Here is a 19,473-nt window from a genome sequence, read left to right as displayed (position 1 = left end):
TGCCCTGCATATTGGGGAACACAGACACATTATGTAACCTGTATCTGCCTCGATTTTCTCTGCAATTCTATAAATAGCCATGCCCACCTCTCAGAGGGCAACTGTGAGGAACAAACAAGGTGAAATATGTAAGCCCAGTGCCTGCCCAGTGGAAAGAGCTCAAGATATATTTCCTTGAGCTCAGTAGGAAATGCTGAGCCAAACAGAGTCCCATTGGAAAAAGTGAATTGCTCCCGTCTGGTTCATGTGTCATCAACGCAGTGACAGGATGGCCAGCCTCTCACCAGAAGAGCCCTCTCGGAGCAAGGGACAGTGCCGGCTGCACGCAATGCATGCCCTTAGCTTGAGAGTCTCAGAACCAGGCCTGCTTAGCAACAAAGGTGATATTTATCTGAATGACAAACCCACAAGAGGCCACTACTGCTGAGGCTTTCATTTCCTGTCTTGAATTAATCTTTCACCCCATACCCCATAAAACAGAATACTGCTGACTTGACAGTGTTATCACTAAGTACAAGTCAAACAGCCTGCCCACGAGAATCCTCAGCCTCTCTACGATGCTCCACCCAATGTTTATTAGGCCTCAATAAAAAATGAGGTGGGGGCAGTTGGGGCCTTGCTAACACTTAAAACAATCAAGCTCAGGGTCAAAGGGAGGAGTGGAAAGTGTGGTGGGGGAACCCACGTGAGGAGGCAACGTGGCTCGGGGGAAAGTGCCGCTGCATGTGATGTTTATAATTCCCCTGGTTGGGAATCAGGAGACTTAATTGCCATCTCAGTTCCACCACTAGTTTGCTTTATGGTTTGGTTATGTCTCTGGACCTCAGTTTCTTCACCCATAAAATAGGAGAGTTGGATTAGATGATCTGTGAGTTCTTTCCAGCTTTAATGCTCGAAGGCCATAAGTCTTGGAGGCGGATCTACCTTCCCCAGCTCTTCCCTTTCTGTGTTAGCTGTCTGCGTGAGATACCTTTCAGTTCCCACTGAGCAGCCTTCTACCAACAGTAGGACCTTTACTGCTCCAGTGTCTGGCCATCCCTGAACACAAAGCCTGACCAGGGATGAAGAGGATCACCTTGGGGCCATATTCTTAAGAACTTATCTAGTGCCTTCCCGTCAGGCGACTCAGCGGAGTCCAGGTACAATGGGGCATCAAGAGCTTGGACATCCCAATGTGGACAAAACAAGGGGTTCTACAGAAAGTAGCCTCACAGGGGTGACCTGACCATAAATTCCTAACTGGGCAGGTCATGCTGGGTAGTCACTCTCCAGGCATATAACTTCTCTTTGCCTTAAGCTTACCGTGTCCATTGTTTCTGTGCATCCAAGTTAACACACCTTTGAAATGCCTCTTTTCAGACCCCTCCTGCTAAATCAGGGGTGGGGAAGGTCCGACCCGAGAAATCATTTGGTCTGGCCCTGCCAAGGCAACTGCAGGCGAGACTCAAACTTCAATAAATCTAGGCACTTTTTTTCATAGCTAATTTTTAACTTGATAATTTTATATGGCCCAGGAATGATGTTATAAATATCCAAATGGCCTTTGGCAGAAAAAAGGTTCCCCACCCCTGTTCTAAAGCATGACCACCCTCAAGAGAGCACATAATCTTTCTTAACTATCCTATAATCCAACCCCCCCTCCCCGCCTTGCTTTCTCCCACCTTCATGTAATCTTGCTTATGTTCCCTCTCTGATTCCAGATTCATAAAAGCAGCTACAAGCTGTCATTTCCTGGAAGCATTTATCTCAGTCTGCTGAGAACTTGCTTCCAGACATATCCTCTATTTGACTCAAATAATTTTTTATAATAATTCTTTGCAGGTTTGGACATTGACACATCAATACCAACAACCCCTAATCACCTGGGCTGGCTTCTTTCCACTCAAGGATTTTCCCCACTCCCCTCCCATACCAACCCATACCCCATAGGTCCCCAACACTCTATCCAAACATTTCCCCATGCTGCTTGGCCGAGACTAGGGCAACAAAGGCAGTTCTTATCTGCTGTGCTGGCCTATCTGAGTATGGGGGAGGGCAGAGGTGGCAAAGCTACAAAGGCCAGGAGAAAAGTGCTTACAGAAGCAATCTTGGTCACATGAGGAGGAGGAGACTGGGAGGAGAAGACCAAGCTAATAGCAAGGACAGGCAGAGTGGGCTCAGACAACCACCGAAATCTGAGGCTCCTTTAAGATGCCACAACCCTCTACACCCCCCTTATTTCCTTAATAAGAAATCTGAGGGCAGGTAAAATTCTGTGACTGGCCCAAGGCCACACAGCTAAGCTGTGAACAACCAACTCTAGAACGTGGGTCCCTGATCTCAGCCGACTCTTTTTTCCACTCCACTCTGCTGACCTCAAGAATCTAATTAGGTTGCTCTAATGAGGCCAGCTGGATCCCCTGCAGAGTCTAGCAACATGACCCAAGTGTCACTTAGGAAAAGAGCAGGCCCAGCTGATATTTTGATAACTGCCTCCCCCACCCCATGCATTTCTTCCCAACCTGGCATGGTCCATTTGTTCTTTCTCCAGCCCTCACCACAAAATCTTGGGGAGTTCAGAGTTCAGTGAGAAGGGAGAGGTAGGTGTTCCTGTCCCTACAAAACCCTACATATCTAAGAGAACCCACGCGATCCTCTCCCTCCAGCTGGAAGAGGCCAATGGGGAAGACTGGCAGGAGGGGATCAAATTAACCCACTGGATGTCTGACCTGAGTCGGCCAAGAGTATCCACTGTGGGCAGTTAGATGGGTCATCTGAAGGTTTATGACAACAAGCAACAGGATCTGCCTCTACCAGGGACCTTTCAAAGATCAATGTTGGACAGATCGTCTCAGCATCAGGAGCAGAAAGCTCTGAGTAAAAGATTCAAGGAATTAATTATTTAGTGTGCATGACCCAGTTCCGGGAGGTGAGGCTGGGTGAGAAGAGAACTCACCGGTTCCTTATCGTGGCAAGAAACTCAAATACTTCACAGAGTAGTGTTCCCTTGCTGCCAAAGAGGATCCATTTATGGTTTAGTGGGGGTGGGGGGAGCCAAAGTTCGCTCATTCAACAAATATTTACTGATCTCCTCTTATGTTCTGCACCCTCTGGGGGTGCATATGGTTGGAGCATAGTAGAGTAGAAAGATCATTGAGTTTATAAGCTGGAGGCCTGAGCTGTGTCCCATCTCAGCCCTTAGGCAGCTACATTACCCTGGGCAGGTTACAGCCTAAGTCAAATTTCTCATCTGTGAAATGAGAGTAAATCTACCTGCTGTCTTATGAGATGAAATGATCTTCATAAATGTAAATTGCAACATAAACATAAGGTGTAAACAATAATGATATAATACTACACACTTTTCCTACCCTAGAAGTTTAGATGTTTACAACCTGATCATGTTTTGGAAAATAATCCAAAGTACCCATTAGGGAAATATCACATTCTCTGTAATTTGGGCAAATTGTATGTTTCAATCTGCCCGTGGGGATGGAGCCTTTGGTCAGTCCCAGCCCCTCAGTCTGTATGGCTAAGAAGGGGCAGAATAAAAATGGAAAGAGTAGCCAGCACCTACCTGGCCCTGTATCAAGCCTGGACTGAGCAGGTGACTCAGGAGAGCCCCAAGATTCAAAGGGGGATGGAAGACCAACTGAAAGTGTGGTCAATGAGAAACAACAAAACAAAAATTCCCTTAGGCACGATAGGGATAAGCCAGCCAGAACTTCACACACTTCCTTCCCCATACATATTTCAGTCCCTGACAGGAGTGGGGTCCACTGCCTGACCCTCCTCTGTGGACGTGCTCTATATGTTGTGTGTCTCCAAGAAACGGGAGGGATTCTCAGGCCCCAGCAGACTAGCTAAGCAGGACCTCCTGGCTCAGACACTAAGAATCAGAATTACTAGAATGGCTTTCCCCTTGGTCCAATCAACTCCTTCTCATTTTGCTGGTCAGGACTCTCAGCATGGACTCCTCACTCCCATGGATCCTCAGTGCCCCCCAGGCCAGCCTCTAAATATCCAGACATGCCCACATGCTGCCCTTCCCCTGGGGCCACCACCAGGCCCCAGCCTCTTGGGTTGGTTCCTGAGGATTTCCCCTCACCCTTTCCTCTCTTTTCTCTACACTCCCTCTAACTCAGGATACACATTAAGTTCTTCACCCTCCTGTCAATGCAGAATGATGGCCCCCAGACGTTTTTGATGGCTGTATACAGAGGGAGGCAGAGGAGGGGTAGGGAGAAGTGGAGAGAATGCTAGACTACAAGTCCAGAGTCTGCATCCCAATTCTCCATGTGGCACCAGTTGGTTATGTAATCTTGAGAAAGTATCTTCAGGCCAGGCCTCAGTTTCCCTATCCAGTAATAAAGGGTTGGCTCTAAATTATCTCTTGAGTTCTCTCTAATTATAAAATTTGGTATTACAGAATCCAGGCTAGCCAGGACCACAGGAGACGGGGTGCTGGTCCTTATTAGGTTATAGCCTGGGGCAAGTTAGCTGACTCTCAGACCTCAGTCTCCATGTCTAAGAAATACATGAGAATGATGTGACTACCCCTCCCAGGGTGGGAGGCTCCCACGAGACACTGAGATAGAACTTCTTCAGCCAGAAGCCCTGAAGAAACCTCAAGCTTTGAACTCCTTGAGTCAACTAAGAACCGTTGCCCCCTGCCACGTGCACAGTACTGTACCCCTGGGATGGGCTGCTCAGCTCAGACAGGCGTTCACCCTCAAGGCACTCACAGCTGGTGGGCGAGACGGACAGGTGGACAAACCTCACTTCAGCCAGCGATGGACCTGAGGTCTGAACAAAGTGCTATGGGAGTGTAGAGGAGGGAGAGGCTCCGACTTTGCCTGGCAGAGTGAGGGAAGCGGCTCAGAGGGAACAACATGTCCCAGAAGCGGGGATCTATTCCAGGAGTTGGGGGCCTGGAGCCAAGGCAGACAAAGAGAGGAGGCAGAAAACAAGGCTGGAATGTGAGGCTGAGGTCTGACTGGAGGAAGCCTTGAAGGCCAAGAGCAGAGTATTGGTGAGACAGGTCTTTAAGGAAGGACAGAGCAGAGGGACAGAGTGGAGCTGGAGAGAACAGTGGGAAGGCTCTTACAATAACAGTTAATGAAAGTGACTATGAAAACATGTCATTACTGATTTCTGCCTATACCTTAGCCTTCCAGACCCTAAGCCCCCATGGACCTGCTGAACCTACATAAAGATATAAACAGGTTTGTTCTCCTCAGAATGAAACCCAAGCAGAGGAAGATGCTGCAATCACATTTTCAAATCCTGGACAGATGGTCTACAGTGCACTGAAGGCACTCCCGACAGAAGCTGCCCAGCCAGATTCTTGCCTTGGCACCCATCAGGGCCAGCAGGAGACTGAAGCATTGTCAGAGCTGGGACCAGAGTCAGGAGAGCCAGGCTGCTGGTCTTACTTAGGGAAAGAGGGGGCAGAGATCCCACCCACCCAAAGACCACTGAGTTAGGTTTTTCATGTCCCCAAACATATCTCAGTGTCTATCCTTGCCTCCCTCTCTTCCTCTGTGCACAGGTTGTAGGCAAAAACAGAGAGATTTCACTAGCCATTGTTACTTTGAATGGGCTCACACTTACTTGGGCTTGCAGAAGGAGTGCAAGCGCCCCAACACTTTCCAAAGCCTGAAGCCAGCCCCCCAAGAGCTACTCAAAGGCTCAATAAAAGAGATCCACCACTGGGACTCACTCACTTGCTTCTCAGGCATCGCAGTGGCTAAAGTCGCTTCCTTCCAGGATGAGCCCCGCACAGATTGCCATGTTCCTTTAAAAACAAAAGCCCAACAGTGAATGCTATGTTATCTTACATTACAGGCTCATATCTTCTCCCCGCCGAGAGGGCCCACATGCTTGTGCACTTTGCTCCTTAGTAACACTTTACCCAGCATCAGGAAATGGACAGAGGATTCCTCCCTGTGCTCCCAATCTTGCATGTGAAGAATTGTGAGATGGTCAAACAAATTCTATTGTCTGCCACTGTCTGGGTACCCCAAGGGCTTATCAGGTCTCTACACAAAGGCTTGCCGGGAAAGTAAAATAGGTCTGGAAAAAATGCTTTGTTAGGCCCTTTAGTTGAAACAGAAAATGCCAGAATTTCTACCCTTAGCCAATCTGATTTAAACACCTCAAAACAAGTCTCCAATGTGAAATGTGTCACATTTCCTAAGGTGGAAAGATCCAAAATACTATGTAAACTCGGAAGTTGTAAAAGTGGGCCATCTGATCGTGGCTGAGTTTCCTAAACATGTTATTATTTTGGCTTCCAATGACCACCCAAATGGCCTGGTTACATCTACTGCTTCTGCAGAAAATGCCTCTGCACCTGTTTGGGAAAAGGAGCCCAGAGTTGCATTTTTGAAGATTTACTGTCATAATTCTAAATTGGTGAAAAAGAGGTAGCCTCACAAAGACAAAAGCGAGCACAGATGTGCAATTTGACATCTGCTAGAGCCAATACCCATATTCCTTGGTTGCACGCACTCCTGTTCAGCAGGGCAGTAGGCCTACGTGCCCACATAAACACACAGGTGCTCTCTCTAATACACAAAGATCTGTATTTAGAGCCGGGGGGTTGGGACTCACTGTTCAGAATTATCAGACTATTCATAGGAGAGAAGCTACTGAGCACTGGCCAAGCATGAAACAAGCACTGTTAAGAGACTAGATCTACTTTATCTCAGTGGCTCCTCACAGACAGGAACAAACGGAGGTTTGGAGAGCAGAAGGTCCCATGGCCCAGCAGGATTGGAGCCGGGTCTGGCTGATCCATGCTCATAGTCTATCCCGCCACCAGGTGAGTGGTGTGCTAGTGCATCTGTGATGGGCCTGCATACACCGGGAGTGGCCTGGCAGGCTTCAAGGGCAGCCACCTGGGCAGAAGCTGCCATCGTCTCTGTCATCACCATCATTATCAAGTCACACCTCCCCTGCCTGTGGCAGTTGACAAACAGGCTGGGCCGCCTTGGCCACATTCTATCAGCCTGAGCTGTAGGCTCTGTGTAGTCATCGGAGCCAGAAGTCAGAGAGGCTGGAGGTCTCCACTCATCTGCCCCCTGCTTGACGCTTCTACGTACAGTGAGTGGGGGAGCTGGGCATCCTGGTAGAGATTTGTACCACTGGTCTTCCCAAGTTTGAGAATCAGGGGCCTCTCCATGCTCCCTAGATCTCAAGAAAAGAAGCCTCTGACCACCCAGAAACATGGCTGAGACCAGCAGCAGGGGAGCGGGGGCTCTCTGAGGTTTTGCTTGCATGGGCTGCCTTACAGCTGTAGGTGGGCACTTCCAGGCCAGCCTCTAAGGGCCAGCCACCAGTCAGAATCCCACACACAGGCCTGGGTACACTGTGATCTAGCCACTTCAAGTACCAACTCGTACCCTCTGTCTGACCAACAGCTAAACATGCTTTGAGTTGCCTTTATTTCCACTAAACTAGAAGGTCTGGGGCCCAGCACCATCCCTCCCCTAGAGGATCCTCAGTTTCCTTGTCTGTAAAATGAGAAGCTTGGCCTAATTGGTAATTTCCTCACCAAGGACACCTCCTAGCTGACCCCTCCATGGGCCCTGACTTTCAGACACATCTATAAAACTGGTCCGTCCTTTAAAGGAAGGAGAGGGATTAATCCATGTGCAGGCATTGCAGTGAGTGGTTAGAATTTGCTATCTCAGATAATCCTCCCAGTAACCCAATGAGTCTGGTAGTAAAGTCATGTCAGAGAGGGGGAAACTGAGGCATGGTACAGCCAAGTGCTTCCTTACCCAGAAACTCACTCAGCACTGACCACAGCAGCTTGGGACTCACTCTTGAACTGGCCTGAGTCCATGCCCATGCTCACTCACGGACACAATGTTCCCCTTTGTCATCAATCAGAATGAAGAAACAAGTCTCACCCGGCTGGGCGTGGCTCAGCGGTTGAGCATCAACCTAGGATCCAGGAGATCGGGGTTTGATTCCCAGTCAGGGCACATGCCAGGGTTGTGGGGTCTATCCCCAGTCAGGGGTGTGCAGGAGGCAGCCGATCAATGACTTTCTCATCATTGATGTTTCTCTCTCTCTCACTCTCCCTTCCTCTCTCTGAAATCAATAAAGGTATATTAAAAAAAGAAACAAGTCTCCTCTTGGACTTGCCATCAACTCAGTCCCAAACAAAGGAACATGAGGTCTGCAGGCCCCTGTGGGCCTGACTTGGGTGGTTCAGGGAAGGTTTCCTGTGACCTTGAGTGGCCTCATGGATCTCGAGGAACATAAAAGCAATTGGGGGACCTTCCTCTTTGCTGTTCTCCAGGCCTACCTCCAGAAAGCCAAGGTCTTCACTGAGGGACCCCAAGCGCTTAGAACAGTAGTAGGACCTGGCACCTACTTGGGACCCCATCAATATTTGATGAATGGAGGAATGAAGAAATCCAGAGCTTAGATGCACTGAAGGCTTATTCAGGAGTCTCTGGTGTGAGTTAGTGTGAAACACACCAGGACCAGTTCAGAGCCACAAAGCCAGCCCCTCAGCAGCATCCACCAAGCAGGGGTCTCCACACCCCAGACACAGGATGAAGGTGCAGGTGCTGAGCCAGGTCTGGTCTTCGTCCCAGTCACCAGGGGAGCTTCCGATAGAGCAAGAGAAGTGTCTGAATGTAAAAGCTACCCACTGAAGTAGCCCTGAAATTGGGCAAACCTGGCTTCCTATCTGAGCTCTGTCACTTTAAATGAGTCGGGTGACCCCTGGGCAAGTCACAGAATCTACATGAGCTTCAATTTCTTATCTAAAAGTAGGGATGATGTTGGTGCCTACTCTAAAGGGCTGTTCTGAAGATGGGATGAAATAATGCTGGGAAGGACATAGCCCGGTGTGTAGTTCAGGGCAAGTGCTTGCAGCTGACACCTGTTGTTATTGTCTGCATCAGAGTGGGTGGTTAGAGCACATCTGGAGTCCTCTGCTTGGGTTCAATTCCAGCTCTCCTAAGAGCTGGCTATGTAGCCTTGGGAAAATTGCTTAACCTCTCTGTTCCTCATCTACCTGGTATGTGAAATGAGGTTGAGTGCGAGCATGAAGTGAGTTATATAGGTAAAGAGCTTAGAATAATGTCTGGCACAAAGTAAGCACTCAATAAAAGTCTGTACTATTCCTATTTATTAATAGTACTGGAATCCTTCTCCCTTTGTTCTCATAACAGATTTCACCCCATCTTCTACTCCCCAGACAAAAAGGCGGACATGGGACTCAAGATAGGTTCATCAGAGTGTCTTTCCTCCTCGGCCACGTTCATGGCTACGAAGGGTGTGCATGTGCTCCATGCTGGGGAAAACTCCTCTGAAATGTCCTAGGGGAGCCTAGTCCTCTTGGGAAGGGTGAAGGGCTGTGTGGGGTGAGCTGGGAGCTGCCTGCAGCCACAGGCTACTGAGCAGGGGGCCCCGTTTCAGGGATGCTGAGGTCACCTGTTCTCTTCCTGGGCCTAAATTCTGCAGTGCCTTTGAGTCTTTGAGCCTCCCCCCGAACATTCCATGGCATCCCATCTTTGCTTAAGCGCATTCAATTTGGGTTCCTATCACTCCAAACCAAAAGAGTCCCCACCAAAACAGCACTCAATGATTGGATGCTTTATCATCACTGAATCCCACGCAGGAGGAAATGCCAGCTGCACACTCAGCGAGACCCAGGCAGCCAGGGAAACGCGAACGTGTACAGCAAGGTGTCTCTACAAACGGAAGGGAAAGGAGGTTGCTGCGAGCCCCTGCACCAATGCCCGTCCGGGGAGAGGGAGATGCCCACTCTGCGAGCCAGGGCTGGGAGCCCAGCCTCAGATGGGTATCCCCCTAGCCAGGAGAAGGAGGAAAGGGGAAGAAGAGGAGGGAGACTGGAGCTGGTTTCACTGAGTTCACAGTGGCACAGGAAAAAAGTCCTGTGGAAGGACGATGGGCGATGGGTAAGGGAAGAGAAATTACCTCGTCTGAGCCCTCATATGTTTGCCAGACTCTTTCACTGGTACAATCACATCTAAACTTCAGCACAGCCAGATGCTCATCCAACCCATTTCTAGATGAGGAAACTAAGGCTCAGAGAGCTCAGTAAGTTGCCCAGGTCATGCCACGAGAGCCTGATACCTGGTCCGCTGGTCATGCAGCCTGCTCAGCGCATTCTGATCCCTGAGCCTGAGGCCTGCTCCTCACACTTACACCTGGGCTCAGACCACCCGAGGAGGATGGGGGTGCTGCTGCCCCCGGGCCCTCCACCCACCTGGGGACACCTCAGGCACTGACGGGACAGGCAGCTCGGGGGACGCCCACAGTGCACCCTCGGGCACATTTCCTTCTCTGGACACTGGTTATTTTAAGCTCCGAGAGCGTCAGTGAGGTGTTAATGAGATGGCATTTACCCATGGGTTTTAACTGTCAGAACCCCATGGAGAGTTTGTGGGGGGAGGGGGTATTTTTTTGTTTTTGTTTATTTCTCGGCAGCTTTACCAAAAGATTCTGACTTAACAGGCAGAACTGCAATACCTGCCACGTAGCATCGTGCTAAACAATGTCATCTTTGTTTTTTGTCTCATTTTCTCCCCACCTTCTGGGCCACCACCCAAAGATGGTCTCTTCCTGTACCTCCAGGCCTTCTATTAGCACCCTTTCAATTCCCTCCAGGAAAAGGAGCTCTACCTTCAGATGTGTTTTAAAGGGTCTTAGAGAAACAGAAACAAAAACAAACCCCTGGCCTGGTAACAAAAACAAGGAACCAAACTGCACGGATTGCTTCCCTCTCTCCTGCAGCATTAGCCATGGGGTGAACACAGGAATGAGCACACACAGCCGTCTTCTTCCACGTGTTCCCAGGGGACCAAGGTCTGCACAGGCGTAAACTCAATAAGGGGGGGGGGGGGGGCGCTGCAGACATAAACCTCAGCTGGTACAAAAGGAGGCTCAGCCAGAGAAGAAAGTGGCAGCTTCCAACACTTGCTGGAGAAAAATTGGAAACTGTGACCTGAAATGATGTGAAAATCATCCTGACCAAAATAATGTCAAGAGCAGCCGGGGTGGGCAGGGTGTGGGCTGTACCTTTGGGTGCGGGGGGAGTTCAGTAAACCATTCCAAAGAGGCCTCGCCCACTGACCCCCGCAGGACACACAATGTCACACACTGCCCAGAACCCGCCGGCCAGCTAGTGCCTTTTCTCTTTGTTTCCCAGCAACTGGGTTCAGGCTGAGACTGCCCAGTCATGGGGGATTATCCAGACAGGTATTTCCCTTGCTTTTCTTTTTCTTTCCATAATTTTATGCTCTGCTATTTAACAATAAATAAAGTAATAAAAAGGAACTGGCTGGCTTCCCCTCGGAGCATGCTTTGGTTTCACACTCCCTGGCTGGATGGGAAGCTGGTGCCATGCTGTGCAGCTCTGCCTGGTGTTGGAGTGGTATGCGGCACACTGACAGGGATCGTGGGCAAGCTGGTCAGCCTGAAATCTGAAAGGGGGTGGAATGCTCAAGGGGTCGCATTTCCTGCCCCCCACACACACACCTGGTTCTCCTTAAATCGGCCAGGAAAGATCATTCACTAAGCATCTGCTGAGTGTCCTGACTAGGACTGTGAAGAATACCAAAAAGTGTGAGAACAGAGGCCTGGACTTGGGAAGCAGAGGCAGTGGGAAAAAGAGTGTGGCCTGTGGGCCATCCAGCACCTGGGCCTGGAGGCCAGCCTCACTGCCACACCCCCCCCATCCTGAGACCTTGGACTAGTCATTTTGACACTGAGGCTCACTCGCTCCCCTTTGGGGGATGTCTACCTTATAAAGCCAGGGCGTGGATTAAATAGACAATACATGTCAAAGGATAGTAACAGCGGCATGTTAGCTTCCTATGATCTAGGAATCGCATGCTAAGTGCATTGCAGGGATTATGTGTCACCAGATCCTTTCAACTTCCCTGGGAGGTAGAGAAGGGTAGGGGTCCTCAAGTTCAAATGAGAACACTGAGACTCAGAGAAATCAAAGCACCTCCCCAAAGTCACACAGCTCATAGGAATCCGAGCTAGAAAGTACCCCCAGGCCAGTCAACTCCACAGTTCTAGTCTATGCTCAACCACCTGCTGTCTGGTAGGTGCTCAAAACACGTTACATAACATGTAAATTTGGAACTGGGGGCTGCTGGCTCTCCACCCAGGAGGCATATGGAGAAAAGAGGGGAAGTTTTGGCTGAGAGAGTTTAGGAAGGCTTTCTGAAGCAGGAGGGGCTGAATCTAAGTCTTGTAGGGTGAGGATGGATAAAGGCAAAAGGGAAGAAGGAAAGCATTGCATACTGGGGAAAACAAAGAAAGAACTGGAGGCAGGACTGACCCAGGCAGGTAGGCAGAGGATAGCAGCAGACACTGGCCAGGCTGGCGGAAGAGAGGTCAGGGACTGGCCTGAATGAGGGGTGGGCCCCCTGAGCCGTAATTGTGGGGGATATTCGACCTGGGATTTCTCACCCACACCCCAGAGACACTACTGTGTCTGCCCCTTTGGTCATATAAAACCATGGAGGGAACTGAGAACCATGACTGAAAAGGCCCAATAGCCCCTTTCTCCCCAAACAGATTCCAGCCCAAGCTCCAAGACGCCAGAAATCTGCATGCTGCCCTGTGCACATAGCATCACCACCATCACCCTGGCATGCAAGGTTCGCAGAAGGAAAAAAAAGTAAAAATCGAGGCCTTAGGACAGGAGCTCCTCATGGCCAGGTCCCTATCTCACTGAACTCCACATTCCTCATACCTGCTGGGATACTGCAGGTACTTCCTCAATGACCTCTTGTTGAGCGGAACTACACAGAAGATTCTTCCACTTAAAGAACTAAAGTTTGATAAATCCTGGAACCTGTGGCTTAGTCCTACCTTAGCTGGAAGGATTATTTATCAGTGTGCCTCCTGGAGAGAAGTGGCCCCCCACCCCACCCCAAAGTCTCTGCTTTGCCCCCCAGTAGTCCCCTGCACCCTGGACATGGTTCTGGGCCCCACCCCTAACACCTGCCCCTCCTCCTGGGTGAAGGCATGGATGCCAGCTTCCTCCACCTCCAAATGCAGGTTCCCAGGGCACCGCTGTGTTCAGGCACTGCTCCAAATGCTTAAAGCTACACTGCCTCTACTGCCCACCAAGCCGGAGAGCAGAGTCCCAGGCCTCAGACGTACGGAGAAGGGAAAACGTAGAGTGGAGATGATTTAAGCAACTCGGATCATTGGCTCAGTTCAAGGCCATGGTCATGTGCTGTTTTTAAAGTAACAGGACCTGGAGGAGGGAGGAGGCTAGAAGCAGAACTGTACAAAGGTCTGTTGATCACACGGGCTCCTCCCAACCTTTTGCAGAAGGACAAAGGGGAAATGATGAAAAGGCTTTGGCGGGATGGTCAACCCGAGCCTCCAGACCCCTGTTTCCTGGGATGAACGTGGGGTGGGGGAGGGGTGCCTGTTCCATTACCTTCTACTTGTGAGTTTATGAGCAAATTACTTAACTCAACTGAGCCTCAGTCACTTTACCTATTGAATGGGGGTAATAACCAATGACCACACGAAATGGTTGTGAAGACTGAGTGCAATATGAATATGAACGTGCTTTGCAAACTGTAAAGCACCCTTAGAAGTATCAGGCATTTTCCATAATCCTGGCAGGTGGGGAACTCGGGTCCGAATACGTGGCTTGAAGGGAAAAGGAGAACTAGGAGTCCATTCCACTTCACAAGCTCCTTTCAGCACCTTCCAGGACAAGGCACAAGCCTGCAGGGACTAAAGAAGCTCTGATCGAGACCTGTTTACTCCCTGGTCTCAAGCACTCAGTCTGGTCAGGAGAGAGCTCCACCCACATTTCCATAATACGGCAAAACAAATTGTTACTGCAGGAACTGTGCAGAGAGCATGGGACATTTTATTCTGGCCTCACAGGGCAGGGGAGGCTTTTATAATATTATGCTATAACGATTATTAGCGTAATAATAATTCTGAGAGCTTGCTATGGGCCAGACAGTTCTAAGTATTTACATGATCCATCTCATTTAATTCTCAGGAAGCCCTATGAATGGGCTCACAGATGACAAAATCTAAGACACAGCGAAACTCACTCCTGTGTTGGCCTTACACATCTAGGACGTGGTAGAGCTGGGATTGAACCCATCAGACTCTGTTCCTCCAGCACTTTGAGGGCTGGGTCAACCAAGAGAGGTCTCAGGCAGACTCTGTGTGGCTGAAAGGCTCTGATAAGGCCTGCTGGATGACTCACTGAGGGAGGTGCTGACTCAACCAGGGCCTCTTCTGCCCAGGGGCTGCTGACTCCTGGCCCTGCCACTCTCTGACACAGCCCCTGGTCTGTCCTGAAAGCTGGCCATGCTTATATACTCCCAAGGCTCCATGCGGGCACCAAATACCAAGGAAGACTGATGCAAGAACCTATATGTGGATGTACATTTACATAACAGATCATTCATGGAATAATTGTTTTTACCATAAAAGGTAGTGCAATGTTAAAGGGAAAAATACTCTCAAATCTCCGCTCTGCTATTCACTGGCTGTGTGACCCTGGGCAAATCTTCGCCTCTCTGAGCCTCAGCTTCCTCATCTGTGGGATGTGGTTAAACAGGGCTTATCTCAGGCAGTTGTTGCCAAGATGAAAGGAAATAACATGTACAGCACCTGGCACGTCAGAGGCTCAATAAATAATGCTTGAATCTGATAACTCTACAAAGGATTGCCACTGGAATATCATTTTCTTCATGAGAATATTTGGTGGTAATAGCAGTACTTTTGACTAGTATTCATCTGCCACTAAGCTAAATCCATTACCTGCATTACCTCATTTAATCCTTAAAAGCATCATTTTCTTCATTTGACTTAGCTTTAGGACAACAGAAAGGATATGTCCGATGCACTAATTTTATTCACACACACATGTATGGTTTGCAGACGGTCGAACAAGCTAATATTTAACAGGCACTTACTATATGTCAGACACTGTCCTAAGCGTTCTACAATCAGCACCCTATTTCATCTTCTCAAACACGTGCCTGTGAGGGAAGTATTATTTTTTCACTGATTTTACAGATGCAGAGCTTGAGGCGCAGAGAAGTTAAGTAACTCGCCCAAGGTCACTTAGGCAAGATTAAAACCCAGCACCCACATTCTTAAGCACCACACTATACTGAACTAATGAAAGAAAAGTCACAGAGACAATGTTTAACAGACCCCCAAGCCCCAAATTTTAAGAACTCCAGGGCATTGCTTGTCAATCGCCCTCCAGCCTAAGCACTGCCATCACTGCCTTTCTGCCACTACCCACTCTCACCCTCACCCCTGTGCCGCTGCTTTAGCTCCCTAGCTCTGCCCACCATGCCTAGGCAGGAAGTGTCAAACTGGTGGACTTTTAAAAGCCCCAGTCATCTCCTCCTGGGACCTTAGCCTCATCCCCTATATTCGGTCCTCCACAAAACCACTAGGGACATCTTCCCATACACAGTGCTCCTCTGCTCAAGAACACTCAAAGGCTCCCTGCTGCCTAGAGCTGGTGGCCCAATGGACCGCAGAGGATCACCTGAGGACTCAAGGTCCCTGCACTACCTGGCCTGCCTGGCTTCCTTTCCTGTGGCCCCAGACTTGCTGACTTACAAGTCCCAGCAACAGTGAGGGGTCCCTGAGGCCTTTCCTGAGGACCCTATTTAAGATCACAGCCCTCCCCCCAACCACTTCCCTCCACCCCCCCCCCACCCCCCCCCACCCCCCCCCCCCCCCACCCCCCCCGGCACAGCCTGTCTCCATCCCCACTGCAGTGCTCCTCACCCACCTCTCATTGCCGCCCTCATACATCTACCTTACTTGTTTATTGTCTCCCCCTCCATGTGACAAGGGATTTTACCCTGGTTTTCCTTTTCCCTGCTGTGACCACAGCACCTAGAACAGGTTCCGGCACACAGCAAGAATCATAAATGCCTGCTGAATGAATGAATCAGCAGGCATTTAAGATGCCTAAGAAGAGAATGCCCAAGCAGAGCAATGATGGGGGAAGGGCTAGCATGCCTCTGGCCTCCCTCTCTGCTCCTGAGGACATTCCTAGGGGACAAGCTGGAGATGTCTAGATTTAAATGTCTGGAAGCCAAACTGTCTCTTTCCCATCCTCCCAGGATTTACAATAAGATTCCCTATGAGCCCCTGGGCCCTTACCCTCCATCTCTGTTCTGAACTTACACACACACACACACACACTCTCTGGCTCTCTGTCCTATTGAAGGCTGTCTGCATCAGTCCTACACTCATCTGCCAGCCTCAGCTCCCGCTACTCACCTTCAAACCAGGCCATTTCCCATTTCTCCTGACCTTGACACCTACTAGAGATGCTCTTTTCTTCCTCCTACTTATCCATCAACCCTTCGAGATCCAGAACAAATGTACCCTCCTCCCCCTCCTCCGTCACCTCCTCCTCCTCCAGGAAGCTTTCCAGGCTCTCTCCAGCCCCTAGAAAACGCTCCCCACACCCAATGCTGCCACCACCAGTCATATGGAAATTAGTCATGAACTACCTTGTGACTTGCCTTCTATGACTGAGCTGAACTGTTACCAAAACCTTCTGTTACTTAATTTTTTTAAACACGTGTGTCTTGTTTTCCCAAGTATATTGTGACCACTTTGGACAGAAAGACTGGGCCTTAGCCATAGTGTCATCCCCATAGCACAGGGCCTAGGACACACAGTAGGTACTCAACGTTTCTCAATTAACTGCCCAAAGTAAACAAGTCACCTTCCTAATCAGGTCACTTCCTCAATTATAGGTACCTGGACTGGCTTCTCCCACACCCTGAATTCTTTTCTTTAGGGCCTGCTCTGACCTCAGTTTTCTGCAAACCCAGTCATGGACTTGTGTTTTCAAAGGATGCTAGACCCATTCTAATGGCACTCCCCTGTGCTGAGCAGATGAGTAGTACTGGGAAAGAAATGATCTGTAAAGTCCCACAGGTCTGGAAGAGAAAAGTACACAGTTGTTCCAGGCAAACCCAGACATTCAGAGTGTTTTAATTTCTTTAAATACTAGAGTTCAACGGGGGGGGGGACCATGGTGTAAGTTTTAGGTGCACCAGCTCTAAGTAAACTGAGATTACCACAAAAGGTAGTAAAATCTCAAGTTACTTCTGAACATCCAAGAGATGAGTCAAGGAGGAGGAAGGAGGCCCTGTTCACTGCAGACCCTCTGTGGGTATGGCCACACAGCCTTTAGAGGAGGGTCTCCTTATATCCCCACTGCAAGGCAAGCAGGCTGTGACACCGGAGAGCTTAGGTCCATGTGGCATACTCTTTCCACAGTATGCCAATCAGGACTCAGATTATCAGTGCTTTTTAAAATTTTGAATAGGAAATAAATTCACTGGGTTCAAAAATCGAAAAGCACAGACATACATAGGAACCGTGTCCCCCCCATCTTGGCCCCATATCCCCAGTCTGTCCCCACTCAGAAACAGGTAACCACTAGTATTATTTGCTTGTGTCTTGTCCCTGATGATGTTTATGTATACACACGCAAATACAAATATGTGTTCTTTTCTTTACATATGCACATTTCTCGGTGACTCGCTTTTAACCTCTAGAAAAATGGACTTGGGCCCATGCACCGAAGGGTCACTGGTTCGATTCCCAATCAGGGCACATGCCCAGGTTGTGGGTTCCATCCCCAGTCATCGATGTTTTGCTTTCTCTCTCTCTCTTTCTCTCCCTTCCTCTAAAATCAATAAAAACATATTTCAAAAGAATAAAAGATAAAGGAATGGACAAGGAGTAGAGTGGGAAATGGAGTGTGTACATAACAAAAAAAAGATGTGTCTGTGTGGCAAGCACATGAAACAAAGGGGGGAATGACTCTGGAGAACACGTGTGAAGAGAGAAGAACTGAGGCATAAAGGTGGAGTCTCCATGGGCACCATGGTCCGCTGCTGACCCAGCTCCCGGCCGACGGATAAGAGCTCTGGTGGCTGGGGCGGGGCAGGGGGCATCACGCACCCTGGCCGCTGTGGGAGCCCCACTGGCTGAAAGCTCTGACTGACCTCCCTGAGCATGTCATCCTCCAGAACCAGAGGAAGCTCCACAGAAACAGAGCAGCGGACCTCATTCCCACGGCCATGGGCTAGGGCCCACCGGGGAGTGACCAGGAGGACTCGGGAGCCGCAGGGGAAAAGCAATCATCTCCTCTGAAGTTCGGGAGGCCAAGAAGGGGAAGTGGGTGCCTGAGGTTCTAAGAAGTCAGACGCAAACGGCTGGGGGACTAGAAGGGTCTGGGACCAGAGGGTGAGAAAGTAAATGGTTCAGACTCTGAAATGAGATTCTAGCTGGGCATTTGGGAGGGGGCGGGGGAGGGAGAGGAGTGAGGAGCAGGGGGATGGGAGGGAGAGGCAGGAGGGGCAGGAGCGGGGGCAGGGAAGTTAGGAAATGGGCAACTCACCATAGTGTTTGAAAGCTGGACTCGGGGGCAAACCGACTAGATTCTAATTCACCCCTTTCCCCTTCCCAGCTCTGAAATTGGGAGCAAGTCAATTAAACACTCGGGGCCTTAGTTCCTGTCTGTAAGTGGGGATAATGACAATATCTACCTCGCGGGCTTGGCCCGAGGATTAAATGAGTTAATACTGACAAAGCCCTGACCCCAGCCTTGGCTCTCTGTAAGTGCTCTGTAAGTCGTACAGAACAGGAGCCATGTGGTGACACAGGAGAGCCTCGTTAAAAAGCCCAGTCTCATCACCGGGAGAAAGATGCATAACCAAAGAAGCTGGAGACAGTGATGCAGGGCCACAGGAGGCAAGCCTGGGACCCACTGAGGCTGCACAACATGCCCCAGGGGTGAGGACGCTTTGGGGGTGGGGAGCTGGGAAATTGGGGCTTGGCTCCCACTCTGGGCACATGATGGCCACTGTCAAAAAGAGCTATTCTTTTTTTAAGAAAATTTTAAGTAAATTTATCGGGGTGACATTGCATAAAAAAAGAGCTATTTTTAGACTGACAAGTAAAGATCAAACACTGAGATGAGACGAAGCAGAGATGGGGGAGGAGCTTGATTTTTTTAAAAGGATATTTAGATATTTCCAATGACTTCAGGTCCCCTGGACCAGAGCATTGGAAACTCTTGCAGATGAGACTGAACTGCCTACTGCGTGTCTGTGGGGCAGCCCAGGGACACCTGAAAGCTACTGTGGAACCCTCTTAGGGAACTAAGAACGTTCAAAGTCAAGGAGAGCTCACTTGGATACGTGATGGTCCGTGGAGAATTGTAATAGGCTTGGCACATCTAGATTCAAGAAGACATCTGGTCACAGGTCAGAAAAGCAAAAAGGGCAGAGACTTAGGCAAGGGGACTACCTTTCCCAAAGTAAGTCAGTTAAAGATCATGTCCCCTGAGGGGAGGACTCTAGCAGCCTGCCAGAGACCTCTCTCCTGATAAGCATTTTATCAGTGGCTTGGGTGATGCTGTGGAAGGCACACTTAAATAGGATC

The 19,473-nt window shown here is 49.6% G+C and overlaps 1 protein-coding gene across 6 annotated transcripts in view; it reads right to left on the bottom strand.

The window, feature by feature from the left end:
* Nucleotides 1-19,473, bottom strand: part of MICAL2 (microtubule associated monooxygenase, calponin and LIM domain containing 2) — a gene marked incomplete at its 3' end in the record, with an annotated part of 136,153 nt that overhangs the window by 102,802 nt on the left and 13,878 nt on the right. For 4 of the 6 annotated variants that reach the window (XM_081154137.1, XM_081154140.1, XM_081154142.1 and 1 more), the window contains exon 2: nt 5,706-5,776. The exons of the other annotated variants lie outside the window; for them this stretch is intronic. The remainder of the gene's footprint in view (nt 1-5,705; nt 5,777-19,473) is intronic. 6 annotated transcript variants of the gene reach the window in all.

Source organism: Miniopterus schreibersii, assembly GCF_964146895.1.
Source record: "Miniopterus schreibersii genome assembly, chromosome: 12".
In the NCBI taxonomy this organism is placed as follows: domain Eukaryota; kingdom Metazoa; phylum Chordata; class Mammalia; order Chiroptera; family Miniopteridae; genus Miniopterus; species Miniopterus schreibersii.
Note: the sequence above shows the minus strand (reverse complement) of the source record. Positions and strands in the feature narration are given on the sequence as shown.